We start from the raw sequence: 14,943 nt of genomic DNA, 5'->3' as shown, positions 1-14,943 counted from the left end.
CTGCCTCTATCTTTGGATATTTATAGACTAGAACTGAAGGGTTCTGTTTTGTATGGGTCTATCAATCATTAAAGAAGTTACTGAAGCATGAGGATGTTTTAGGATTCTACAAGTGGTGAGGAATATATAATCACTTCGAGATTTCATTTTGGATTTATTGATTCTATGTATATTTGGTTTTATGACTGTAAAATATCTGGCTTTGGATTTATTGATTCTATGTATGTATCATATCGATATGGTAATCCAAACATTTATACTAGTAACAATCAAAGTGGTTATTCTTTTTCTATTGATGCAAGAAATGAAGAGACGGCTGTTTTCACCCTCCATTACCAAGCGAACCAACCAAAAAATTGGGTTTTGGAAGGGGCAACATTAAACCATTATCGCTTAGGCACAAGCAAATTGGATCCATGTTGGTCTTCAGCCCACCTTCTGATAGCAGCCACAGAACTTTGAGTTGAGAACATGGAAGCAAGATCAAAGAGTTGAAGAAGAAATATGTTACAAGAAATGTGATCAATATAAGAAGAAATGCTCCTAATTTTAAGGTTTTCATGATCTCTCTCTAGCCAATCTCTTTATGTAGACAGTGTATTATAGTGCTTGATATGAAGCATATTTCAAGTTTTAGCTATATATAGATCTGATGGTGGAAAAAATACATTGGAGACTTCAAATATTTTAAGTTAGTGTTTCTACAAGTCAGGATAGCAGCCATAGACTATTATGTTAAATAATAACTAAAAGCCCCATTATTAGTTTATGAGTTGCACTATAGAGTTTTACGTGTACTTGACATCACAATTTCCATAACCATTAAAACACTCGACAGCAAAACAGAGCTAGCAGCAGCAAGGCAGAATCAACAGCAGCAAGGCAAAGACACACTCCCACACAGCACCTGGGCAGCTATTCATAGCAGCTAAACTAAAGCAAACACAACACAAACCAGAATTTATAGACATTAACAGCAGGCGGACACGGCACCTGGATAGATTTACACAGCAGATCACATGACACTCCAGTAGAATGTGTAGACAGACCACCAGAGTTTAGCCTAACCAGTTCCATATTTGAGGTACCAACACAAAAACAGTAAACAGCTCCATTCTACATAAAGAAATACAACAATATCTAATGCTATCAGGTTGATTTAGACATTCTCCACATATTTGTCACATGTGCTTCTATCTGCTATGGTTTAGTGATAACTTGTTATAAATAAACTCACTATTATGTAGCTGTATTTGTGCAGCATGTCGTTAGAACTAATGGAGAAATACCTTCTGTTGATGAAGCAACTTTAGACCATCAAAGATTATTGGACAGGTATTCAGCTATTGTTTTAGGACTGGACAAAAGCTTCCCTTCCCCTCGTCCAGAGAAGAAAAGATATATGCATCTTTGTCTCTTTTGCCTTCCTTTATTTATTTATTTACTTATTTTTATTATTATTATTTTTTTTTTTTTTGCAGCTGTGGGATTTTTATTTCATATATATAGTTTTTGATGCTGGAGATGTCTGTTCTTCTTCAGATTGCAATTATATGAGTTGGTGGAGTTTATGGTTCATGGAGATGGAAATTGTCAGGTTAGTTTCTTACTACACTGCACCTCATGCTCTTGCGTGCCTCAAGTTCCATGTATTTGTGATGTCTTTTGCATGCCATGTGATTAGAGTTCCCTTTGTGATGTCAATATCGCACTAATCATTATTTTTTGGTGGGATGATGTGGTTTTGCCTTCAGTTTGCTTTGTTTCCCCCTCTAGCTTTTTTTCTCTTTATACGAGATGGCGTACTTTAGTACTATAATTTTCAATTATTTTTTTGCTTTCCTTTGTCATTTTCTTATCTTCTATCTACGTAACTCATTTTTTGATGTTTTTAATCACACTTAAAAGATGTGATGAAATCATTTTTTAATGACACTTAAAAGATGTGATTAAAAGACCCTTTTTAATCACACTCCCAAAGATCACACTTTAGTTTAGAATAGAATTTGTTATCACCATCCCAAAAATAAGAAATGGCTTTAATTTTGTGAATAGCTTGTAAGCTATATAGCCTTGACTGGCTTTAATTAATTTTGTGAATTAATTTGAGCAGGGTTTTTAATAACAATGAACTCAGTGGCAAGATTCCTTCAACGCTAGGACTACTGCAGACTTTGGAGATATTGTGAGTATTTCTATCACATACCCAATTAAAATCATAATAAGATGCTAGCTGTGAATACCCATTAAATTTTTTGAATTAAGTATACAATGTTGGCAATGGATTTTCCTGGATATGGACTCATTGGTGGCCCTATCCTAATTTCAATCTCATTGTTTTTCGTTCTTGTAGTGACATGCCTGTTAACAAAGCACGTACTTTTATGTACCATTGAGTGTAGTTAATCCTAATATGATCTATGTTTGTGCATTTATATCATTGATCTTTAGACCTTATTCAAGTACCCAATAAAATAAGAAAGTCTAAATACATAGAGAATCAAACACATAATAAACACAAAATATCTCACAAATTTACAAATATCTCACAAAAGCAGAAAGTCTATGTTTAGTTTTCTACATTTCTAACATTGCTCTAATTAAATTACTGCGCTGGACTTTGGCAAAACAGTTGACATCACATGAAGAATGTGTTCCTATAATTCTTTTTCTCTTACATGAGCATTCACTTAGAATCTTTATCTTCTAGTGACTTTTTTTCAATTTGAAGTTTCCTATAATTCATGTTCCTATGATTCTTATAATCTTTTCCTATAATTCTTTTTCTCTTGCATGAGCATTCATTTTTCAGTTTGAAGTTTCTTTTCCCATTGTGCTAGCAAGTTCAGTCATGTTTACTCTTAAGGGAAAGGATAATGGTCTAAGTAATACCGTGGATCCGATTTTTTTTCATACCATGGGATGTTGGAGAGATTTATATATATTATGAAATTACAGTACTATGTTTAGTAAGAGTTGGGATGGAGGAAAGTTAATCCGACGAGTACTCGTGCGAAATTAATTATGCCAAGGCACTGAGAAATTTAACCCATGGTTTTGAGGGAGTATTAATCTGTCTGCACAACTAATCCCCTTATTGGTGAATCAAATGTGAGACATTACAAAATTAGGAGACAAATCCTAAACATATGGGGTCTTATGTTTTTTAGTTTAATACCCTAATCCTGACACAATCATGTCGAAAAGGGTAGAATATGTATATGTTTATCTTTCATCTTCAATGTTGATATGTACAAGATGTTTTGAAGCTTTAAGTTTTCAGGAAAAGAAGAGGTTGTGAAAGCAAATAAAGCACAAACACTTGTGTAAAAAGAGATTGGTAGCATGCTTGTTTAAATTTCAAGGCACTTATGGTACGTACAATATGATATTTTTAAATTTCACCCATTGGTTTTTGTTTTGTGTTTTTCTATATGTTTTGCATATTTGAGTAGAAGTAGTGAAGTGCTGGCTTGTGAGGTCCACTTATTGACTATAAAATAGATGGCCTGTCTTTCTGCATATGGCATCATACTGGGTGCATCATCAAAAAATAAAGTTTCATCTATAATTACATAACAAATAATTTCATCTAACAAATCCTTCATGTATATATGCTTTTATGTGGGAATTAATTTTGATCATAATAATTAAAACTTAACTCACATGAAGATGGCTACTATAAGATTAGATCAAGCTTGAATTAATTTTGCAATGACCTACTCAAGCTTCTCAGTAGACTTGCCCTACTTGATACTTCATGCAATACTTTCAAAATTGTGATGATGGCTAAAGGTAATGGTTGGCCATGGCAAGTTATTATCTTACTTCGATGATGATTTCAAGATAGTGTAGCTCTAGTAGATTTTTGGTCCCATATGTTAAAAATTACTGAGTTTTTTTTTTTTTTTTAAATTTAAAATTCACATGCTTAAGTTGTTGTACTTTGGGAAGGATTGTTGTTTGGTAAAAGTAAAACTTTTTAGGTTTTTAGCTTGTTTGTTTTTTCACCTTCAAAATAGGCTGAAAAGCTAAACTTAACTTTTATGAAGCTGTGTTTTTAAATGCTACTTTTAAGCTTAAAAAAATATGTTGCCTAGTGTGAGGTAAAAATATTCAAGTTTGAATTACAAAAAATTAGGATTTCCTTCATCCCTATCAGTCACCTATTTAAAAGCCATACGTTTTGTTTTTGGTATTTTAGGCTAAAAAAGCCCCAAAAGCTGGCCTTTATAGTCTAAAAAGCTAAGGAAGCAGCCCCTTAAGCTGGTAACAAAATGTCATTCAACTTTTACGTGTTGATCTCTATCTACTCAATCTTGAAATCAAGTTCAAGTTCGACCAATTTATGCACAAGAATCAAGCTCAAAAGGGCTCCTAATGGGCTTATATGAATTTTTTCACATGCAACAAAGCTTGATCTACAGCCCTAGCCCCAACCAAGCCAAGAATTGACCGGCTCTCCCTAAGTGAAAATGTTGTCTCTATTGATTGAATTTCTAATGATTTAACAATAGCTGAAGTATTATATAGATATAAAGGTATGTGCTTGGTTGTTGTGGAATATCATTAGTAGCATGTGAAGATAAACATTTAGTGTTCTTGACATTGGGCCTTGGAACTGTTTTGCAATGAGTGCAAGACAGGTGTTTACTCACCTACCTTCTATAGAAATACCCCCTCTCCTCATTCTTTAGGGCTTATTGTGCACTTCGTCTTGGGCTATCAAACTAAGCTTATGTGGATTAAATACTCTAAAGTAGTGCAGCAGACTGGGTTGTTTGAGGTTGACCACCAATTTTATATTTGGACTTTGGCATGCATTTCAGGTATGGATTTGAATCAAGATGTCCCATAATTTGAGGCAATGTTTGGTAAAGACATTCATATTTTCTCTTATTTATATTCTAAGGTAGAACAAAGTTTCTACATAAGTAGGAAGTCTAACACAGTAGTTCATTGATATGGTTGTAACATAGAAATAGAGAAGAAATACTTCAGCATACTTGGCAATTATTGTCACTCAAGCATCAAACCTGAATAAGTGTGGGCTATTGTTCTGTATGGTTGAAAATCCTTCCTTGCCACAGGATTAGTTATTGATTGAGTTGCTTCTAGGACAATAATGCATTTGGTAATGAAAGTTGCTTGTATCTCTGTCAAGGGAAAACCAGCTCAAAAAAAAATGTAATTCGTCCAGCGAGAGAGATTACATCTTTGCATGGGGGATCAAGCTTTTAGATATAAATATTCATGATTTACACAAATATAAATATATGTTATAAACTTTTAGATATAAACTTTATAAATAAGTTAAAATATATCAACTTTTAGATTGTTAGGAAATTCATCAAAATCTTGAAAGTTGATCAAAAGTGAGAAACACATTGTGATTTTGGCATGATAATGTCAATGCAGAGTAGTGTAGTGCATCTTATACTTTTGCATGATCATTTCCTTTTTTAAAGTTTCGTGCATCAGGTATTTTTTTATCCCAATATATATATATATATATATATTTCTTGCATCAGGTACTGTTTAGCTTTATAATAAATAAATAGTCTAACCTTATGTTCATCATGAGTTTGAGAATGCTAGTTTCTTTCTACTTTTCTGGACTGATCATGTTTCCTTTTTTCCCAATGCAGACTTAAATTTTTTGTTCCTATTGCATTCCTTGCTTTCACAGTCCTGGTGCCAGTTAATTATACCAATGGATCTTTGGAGCATTCTAATTTAACTTACAGCAGCATAGATAAGTTTTCTATCTCAAACATTCCAACTGGATCACATAGGTAAGCAAGACTCTGTGCTAAATTTGCTATATATTTTTAGTTACTTTTTTCTTTTGCCATAAATATGCCGAATTGGTTTGGTTTGGTTTGGAATAAATATGCTGAATCCTCTCCATAGAACTTTGATCTTTATATTTGCTCTTGAGTGCTTTCTGTGGGAATTGCCTCTTCTATTTAGTGTATGGAAAAAATTTAATGCTTTTTAGTTGGTTTGTTGTTGGTGGAAACAAGACAATATTGAGAGAGAAAGAGAGAGGGACAGAGGAAAAGTAAATTTACAGTTTCTTCACATATTTTAATTTAATAAATAATTTTTCTCCATGGCATGTAGCAAACAGTACTATAGTCTTCCTATATATTTTAGTTTTTATTGATGAATTTGTTGTGGGTGGGAAAATTCTAATATAGACACCCTTAAAAGGGTGTATTATATGCACTTTATTTATATTATTTTTTCTTTAATTATGACTAATTTTTCTTTAGTTATGATATTATTTTAATGATAACTGATAAAATATTTACATATGACTCATATTATATTTAATTATGGATTCAAAAAAATATAAAATTATACAATTTACCTATATATATGGTACCCCACCATTCGAGTATTGCGTAGTGTAATCAGAATCAGAGTGCCCAGGTGATATACATGCCTTTGCATGTGGAGGTATCGGGTTTAGTCAATTACTTATCTTTTGTGATTGTGCTTTCTTTATCTGAACATCATTAAGATCAATTGAAACATAGGTAGCCGTGGGAATGGTCTGAGAAAATTGAATATGAATCATAGTTTGAGAAAATTGCAATATACAGAAATGTTTAAAAATTTTGGTTTGTGGTTCATCAAATAGTGGACTTTGAATGTGAGTTTGTATCTTTCATCACAAAATAAAATAAATTGATAAAGCAGTAAATTCCTTCATCAATATTTGAAGTGACAAGATCACTTAGCACAGCAGAATTGGAAATCAATATAATGACTCAGGTCCTTCAACAAGAATTTCCTGGTCTGTTATAAGATCTAAACTGTCGTGGTGGTGCAAACTATGAAATCTTCAAGCCTGTTCTATTTAGTTGCAGAAACAATGATAGTTAGAAATTAAATTTATGGTCTTAGTAGCATTATCCTCAACTCTATTTGTTTTGATGTGAAAAAGTGCATGCTATTCATGGAAACCCTGTTTTCTTTCCTTTTTTTTCTTCTTCTTTATCAGCAGTCAACAGATCATCCAATATATCGTTAGTTGGTACAATTCTATAAAAGAAATTAGATATTGTATTACACTTTTAGAGCTTCTTGAGACTGCCACTGAAATGTGGAAGTGTTCAAAATATTCATTGCAATTGTCTTATGTTTGTCCATAGAAAAGTACTTGAGCTGAATACCAGAGATCCGGAATGAGCTATATATCCTGGTTCGATTTAGCAGTAGGACGACTTACTAGCATTGTAAAACTATAATGCATAAAACAAATCTTATCTTGTTCATTAGTTTCAGAAATCTCTTCTACTTATAATGCAATTTTCTGTTTTCTTTGTTTTTTGGGGGGACTACTATAGTATTTTGCTTCCCCATGTATTGTTTGGTTTCAGAAAACACTTGGACAAAGAACCTCTTCAGCCTGAACAATCATTATTCTCCATCAAATTCCTCTATGGTGCATTTTGAATATGTTAAGTCATGTTCCCTTGTTCTCTTTATGTAATTTTAAGAACCTCATCCACTATTTCTCCTGACTCTCTTTGCCTGTCAAAACTATTGAACAAAAAAATTCTAGTATTTTTCGTTGTCACTGCCCCAATCTATCTGCTGCTTGTGTTCCCAAAAATGAGAACACGAGTAATTTTTTCTTTTTTTCTTTTCTGACAAAAGCCAATGCTAACTAGTGTAATTTATCTTTATTTATTGTTAAATACAACTCTTTTTTAGAAAGTGTAACTGAAAATAAAAGGAAATCACGGCTCATAATTAACTTACTTTGTTTACACAGTGACAAATAATAGGATCATGTATTTGGACAGGGGTACATACCAAACTTTAAATTGGTTCATAAAATTCACCATTTCCAGGTTGGGTTACCCCTCCTAAAATGTAACCTTAAGGAAACATCACCTTTGGAAAGTGATAGTGGTGACTTTTGAGTTTGTTCACATGGAACATAGAAGATTTTCTCAACTGTCTCATCCTGTGACTTAAATGGTTGTAAATTTGAATAAGGGAGCATAGGAAAATTGAGGCAATGAGAGTAACTAGTGTCTTCTTAACTTCCAATTGACCAATTCATAGAAGAATTCTCAATTTTGGCATAGATAAGAGTTATAGAAGATTCCAAAGGTAAGATCATTGCAAGAATGGATCTCTAAATTGAGTTTCAGAGAACTTATCAACACTCTCCTCCTTGCATACTTAGTTCTTATTAATGGTGAAACAAAGGATTGTATTCATCCCTCAAGATGTGTTAGGTAGGGAGATCGTCTTTTCATCTATTATGCTTTCCAGAGGTGTAAAAGAGGATGTGATACATGGTCTTTAGGTTGCTCAGGGAAATCCTAGTGTATCTCATCATATTTTTTTATGCAGATGATAACTTGGTTTTTGGGAGGGATACTATGGAGGGACTTAATTTCAAAATTAAAAACAAAAAAATTATATCTGCATATGAACAAGCCTCTGGTTAGCTGATTAATTATGAGAAATCAGTTCTCTTTTAGTCCAAATGATGCTGATTGGAGGGATCACTTGAAGCAGCATTTTGGGGTTCCAGTGGTGCAATGTCCTGAGAGGTATTTGGAAGGTATGCCTGCCTTGTTGATGTACTTATCTGTTTTTGGTAATAAAATCTCACTAACCAAAAAAAACAAAAAACAAAAAAAGGATTAATGGAAAGTTTTTAGATTAATTTTAGGAAAGGGCTTGGAAGAAGTTACTTATTCATAAATTACTAAATGCTTTAAATACTTACTATTTGGTTACCGGGAAAGTGGAGGGAAAGGGGAAAAGAAAAAAAAAATAGAAAAAAAAGAGTAATGCAGAGTTTACCAAAACACTGAACTGTCCAGAACTAGGCATATGTTGGTTGTATTAGGTTCATCTAACCTAATATTTTCTCTTTAACCAACAGGGGCTATAGATCACAATTATAGATTTTGTTAATCAAGTTGATCTCAAACCCTAATTGATCTCTACACGCTCCTCTATATCGAACGATTTGACCTCTTTGCCTCTCTGATCACAAACTTGAACCAGTTAAAGCAATTCATCGATGATTGCAAGTCCAATTCCTCAATCCTCTCCGATCCTTCTCTCCCCTTCTTCCAAGACTACCTTGAAAGGTATGATATAATTCATTTTTATGTATTTACATACTTTCCTGTTGAATTTGCTTTTCTTATGTATTTTTATATGATTTTTTGGTGGTTTAGTGGAGTGAATTGATTTTGAACTTTATGTATTTCTATTAGTTTTTTGGTGGTTTAGTGCTTGCCTTTTCCTCTAGTTTGATGATAACTGTAAAATAAAAATAAAAAAAAAACTGAAAGCATTTAATATTCACAAAATAGTTTTAATCTTTCAAAATTGATATTATATTGTCAGTTGTGACCTTATTTTTTCAGTAATAAAATCTGAGATATATCATAAAAGGCTGCTGTTTTTATATCAAAAGATCAATTGATAAGAACAACTGAGTATTGAGAGAGATACAATACAATACAACACACTTTTCCATAAACATCTACTAGCTTAAAAAAGCCAGTACATGTTAAATATGCTTTTTATAGTTTGAAACCATTTTTTAGTGTTATTAATGTTTATCAAATCTAAAAAAAATGTTTATCAATTCTGAAAAAATTAATATGTATGTATTATTCTATTATGAAAACTGTCTCTAGCTTTAGATATGTTGTTACAACTTAGAACAATTTTCTCTGATACACTCGGAGGAGTTATATGTTTAATATTAAGGATCAAAATTTCATTTTGATATATATGTTGTTCCAATTGGCATGAAAATAGAAACATTTCAAAAAAAAAGTTTTGTGGTGGTGTTTGTTATTAGTAAGGAAAAAGTGTTACTATGTTTCCAAAAGAGTTTTGTGGTGGTGTTAATTTTACTGTTGTACTGAAATATGCAGGTACCTGGATCATAATCAATTTACTGGGAGAATCCCGGATGCATTCTATAAGCACACTTTCTTGAAAGAAATGTGAGTTTATGTCTTCAATCAGTACAAGCAAATTGCAATTACCCAACACTAGGTGAAATGCTAATTGATTAAATGTTGTCACAGGTATATTGAAGGAAATGCTTTCCGGCCAGGTGTGAACCCTATTGGCGTCCACAATGTCCTCGAAGTTTCTGACACAGAGTTCTTGTTTTAGTCAAAGCTTCCACATATTATTTACTCGTAGAATTGTTTCTTTTTGTTCTTGCTAAAACTAGGGTGTTTCAGTTTGAATTGGAACGTAGTTCTATAAATAGGATGTATATAATGTACACTAGTGTTTTGGGAAATTTAAGAAATTTTGGAAGTATGTTGTTTGACAGTTTAGAAAGGTGTTGTTGGATTCTTTGGTTGTCATTATTTTGTGTGAACAATGTCTGGTGGAACACCATGGTGGGGATGTCTGATTGTTTCAGTTTGAATTGGAACAATGTCTGGTTGTTTGACAGAAATTTAATAAATCGAATGTTAATGAATTATGTATTGTGTCGAATGTTAATGATTCAGTTAATTTGAGTGATGCTTTAAAATTATAGGTTTATTATGGATTGAATAAATTATTAGGAATTACAAGTGTATTGTTTTCCTGCTTTGGCGACCAATTTATTAGTCGCGACAAATAAATAATTTTTTTTCGCAAAAAATGACAATTGCCGACCAAGAGTTTTGGTCGCAAAAAATACATCTATTGCCGACCAAAATAGCTCTTGGTCGTGGAAACTCACTTTTGCCGACCAAAAGTTTTGGTCGCGAAAAGTAACAAATGGCGACCAAGACCTTTTTTGGTCGTGGAATGTCACAATTGGCGACCAAACTTTTTGGTCGCGGAATGTCACGATTAGCGACCAAAATTTTTTGTCGCGGAATGTCACAATTGGCGACCAAACTTTTTGGTCGCAGAATGTCACGATTGGCGACCAAAATTTTTGGTCGCGGAATGTCACAATTGGCGACCAAACTTTTTGGTCGAGAAAATATCACTTTTCGCGACCAAAGTGTTTTAGCGACTAAATGAATTAGTCGCGATAATGATATATTTTGCAACCAAAAATTTAGTCGGCAAATCCGACTTTTGCCGACCAACCAAAATTTTGGTTGCGAATTACTTTTGCCGACCCTCAATTGGCGACTAAAGTAGCGACCAAAAAATTTGGTCGCGGATAACTTTTGCCGACCAAAAATAGACTTTTAGCGACCAATTTTTTTGTTGCCAAAAGTGTTAATTCTTGTAGTGACGCTATAGATTAACCATTTATAACTTCAATAGAAAATGATATTACATATCAAGTGGTTGATTTGGTAATCAAAACATGAGACTTGGGAGTGTGCTCATTCAAGATGGAAGCTTTTTAATGGAAAATGATTTCTACTACAAGTATGATCGTGGGATTGCTTTAGTCGCTTTCCAAACGAAATTATTCTCAGTGCGTTTTGAGGTTTATGACTCAAAAGCATTTTGAAGTCTTATGACTCAAAATTTGTCAAAATTGTGGGTCCAAAATAACTTGTCTTGTGACTCAAAAGCATTTTGAGGTTTATGACCCAAAAGCATTTTGAAGTTTATGATTCAAAATTTCATAAAATTGTGGGTCAAAAATAACTGTGCGTGGCTTTTATTTTTGTCAAAAATTGTGGGTCCAAAATTGTGAGTCCTAATCTGTCTATAAATGGAAATATAAATCAACTTCGATTCTGTATTCTGGAATCAAATGTAATACATTTTATCCTCTGCCTATCTTATCTACTTGCTATTTTTTGTTTGTAACCAACTAATTACCTATTTTTATGCAGATCTCTCTCTGTTGCTATTAAATCAATGGCAACAACAAGAAGAACACCCCAGTAAGGCACACAGGCAAACTTGTTTGGACAGATCAATGTCGCATTTCTCTCCATGACACACTACTGCTTCTCGCAAGGGCTGCACAGCTCTACTTCCTGTCAAGCCGTTCTGGCCTTTACCCTCCCATTGTTCCTCAGCTTACTGCAACTCACGTATCAAGGGAATAAGAACATATCCATGTTCGACACTCACCCCAAATCTGTGGGTCTTGCCATTGCTAGTTTGCTTCTTTATTGCTTCGCCTACGATGCTGAACTGGGATCTTCTGAAAATCACCGCCATCAAACTTATGCTTTCATTGCTAGCCGTGGGATTGTTAAAGCCCAATGGTTGTGTATGTGTAAAAAGTAAATAAAATGAAGAACAAAAATTAAATAATTCAAAAAATAATTAAATAAATTATATTCTGAATTAATTGCTTACAGAAATTTAAAGTCAAGGCTTGTGTTGGACACAATCTTCTTAAAGTAGATTTCACCCGCGCTCCGGTAATTCCAGATTTACTAACGTCTACTTCCCAGGATACAATGACTGCAACTTGATTTGCAGCACTATAAAAACAAGTCTAGTGAATCAAAATTATGTTGTAACTCTTTCTTTCTATTCCTAAAGATTATATGCAAGATAAATGCAGGAAGACAAGAAGACAACAAGAAGGAAGAAGGAAGAAATGTTCAAAAAAATTGGATAGAATGAAATGCTGGAATGGCAGGCTATTTATAGCCAACCATGCACCTGTTTGAGTAGGCCTTGGTGGCTGTTCGAACATGGCCGGAAAGTTGCTACTGGAACAGTACCGGTTAGGAAAGAAGGCGACCAGAATTTGAAAATTCAAAAATTTAAATTTGAAATTTTTGGCACAAGATTTGAATTATTTTCGTAAGGATTGCAAAAAATTTCCCACAAGAATTTGAAAAAATTCAAACGAATTTTGTCCAAAAAATTAAGCAATGAACCGACCCAACCCCCAACCCGAACTCGCCCCGGCCGGATGTACGGCTGCGGCGCGCGCGTGTATGGTGGCTTTGGTCAAAGCATACTTGGTCAAAACATACTTTGTCCATAACTCCTCTTCTTTCAAAACTTGGGGTGCCCCTTGGGGCCTATTCCAAATATGGCAAGCTAGAATATATATACTTATATAAATCCTTAAGCCTTTCCTGTGTGGTACAAGCACATTTCACAAATGTGTATAAAACCCATCTAAAACCATTTCCATGAACCTGAAAATGAGCGTTGACTTCTCATTCATCCATGAATAGTTTTAAGCAACCAAATACACGATGTTATTCACCACACGGCATTAAACATGAACCCACTTAGAAACGTCAAAAATAACGCTTGGGTCCTACCTTAATTAATGCTCAAAGTTAGCAAAAAATAAAATATCACAAAGCCATTTTCCAACAATCCCCCTCGTGAATGAAATTCACGATGACGGACATGAACAAAATGCAGACAAAGAAAGAGTTCATTAAGAAGATACACATCGAGATAGGTAGCTTTTGGCTTTAAACCTCCTTTAGTGAAAGCCTATCGGACTTACTGGCTAACCAGTGGGTGAGATGTCTTGAACTATTCAACTGTTTGTGTAAACCAAGACAATAGACTACACATAGTGTATCTGTAGACATAGTTTGGTTCTCATGGTTGTGTTCATTTTGGCCCTGAACAACACTTAGTAGTTCATGAGTGCTCTAGAGAATTTAGCCTTCTCAATTCTCATAGAATCAGCCCAGTTAACACTCATATAGGTGACTTCTTATTAAGAGTATCATGTCATACCCCACTTGGATGTCCAAGCTATAAAAATCATTAAAAGCAAAGCTTATCCTACTAACACTATAGGTATCACTCTTCTTATCATAGAAATAGGTAGGAGTAAACTTCCTTAGTGATACGTGAAGTCATCCATAATTAAATTGTCCCTTTGAACCTAGATCTTAGGATCTTCAGTCAACTAGGTTGGGTTGCCATTATGGCAATTTTTAAATAATAGGCTTTAATCCCTTCCCCTTGATAAATGGTACACTTGCTCTCTAGCTAGCCCTTTAGTTAATGAATCCGCAATATTCTCTCTTGACTTTACATATTCTATGGAAATTATTCCATGTGAGAGAAAATGTTGAACGATATTATGCTTTCGATGAATGTGTCGAGACTTATCGTTATACATATGATTATGTGCCCGTCCTATTACTGCTTCACTATCGCAGTGAATGCATATAATTGGCACAGGTTTAGGCCACATTAGAATGTCTTCTAAGAAATTACGAAGCCACTCTGCTTCTTCTCATGTATTATCTAATGCGATAAACTCAGATTTCATTGTCGACCTTGCTATGCATGTCTGCTTGGAGGATTTCCAAGAAATTACAGCACCTCCCAAGATAATGACATATCCACTAGTGGATTTTGAGTCTTTAGTATCTGATATCCAATTTGCATCGCTGTACTCTTCAAGTACTGCTGGATATTTGGTATAATGTAAGTCATAATCTCGGGTATGTCTTAGATACCTAAGTACCCTAATTATTGCTTTCCAGTGATCTAACTCTGGATTACTTGTGTACCTACTCAATTTGCTTACAGCATAGGCTATATCCAGCCTAGTGCAATTCATTAAGTATATCAAGCTTCTGATTATCCGAGAGTACTCTAATTATGATATGCCTACAACTGTATTTTTTGACAAATGAAGACTAATGTCAACAGGTGTTTTAGCAAGACGGTCGTCATGCTTTCCAAATTTCTCCAGAATCTTTTCAACATAATGAGATTGAGATAAAGCATATTCTTTAGATGTTCTAGTAATTTTTATTCTTGGAATTACGTCTGCTACTCCTAGATCTTCTATGTCGAACCTTTTGTTTAACATTTTCTTTGTAGATTTAATCATGTCATTATTGTTTCCAATAATGAGCATGTCATCTACATAAAGACAAATTATGACATATCCTTTTGTCTATACTTTTAACATAGACACATTTGTCATATTCGTTTATCTTAAAACCATTCGAAAGCATAGCGTGATCAAACTTTTCGTGTCATTGTTTCGGAGCTTGTTTTAATCCATAA

The 14,943-nt window shown here is 33.7% G+C and overlaps 1 long non-coding RNA gene across 1 annotated transcript; it reads left to right on the top strand.

Moving 5' to 3' along the window:
- The first annotated feature begins 319 nt into the window (after nucleotides 1-319).
- LOC114283807 (uncharacterized) lies at nucleotides 320-10,543 on the top strand. The gene is made up of 9 exons (XR_014344852.1): nucleotides 320-554; nucleotides 839-1,084; nucleotides 1,262-1,335; nucleotides 1,482-1,597; nucleotides 2,114-2,185; nucleotides 8,500-8,593; nucleotides 9,046-9,131; nucleotides 9,933-10,004; nucleotides 10,089-10,543. It is a non-coding gene; the product is annotated as an uncharacterized LOC114283807 (long non-coding RNA).
- Nucleotides 10,544-14,943: the final 4,400 nt, after the last annotated feature.

This window comes from Camellia sinensis, chromosome 11, assembly GCF_055761805.1.
Source record: "Camellia sinensis isolate YWXY chromosome 11, ASM5576180v1, whole genome shotgun sequence".
NCBI classification, from domain to species: Eukaryota; Viridiplantae; Streptophyta; class Magnoliopsida; order Ericales; family Theaceae; genus Camellia; species Camellia sinensis.
Note: the sequence above shows the minus strand (reverse complement) of the source record. Positions and strands in the feature narration are given on the sequence as shown.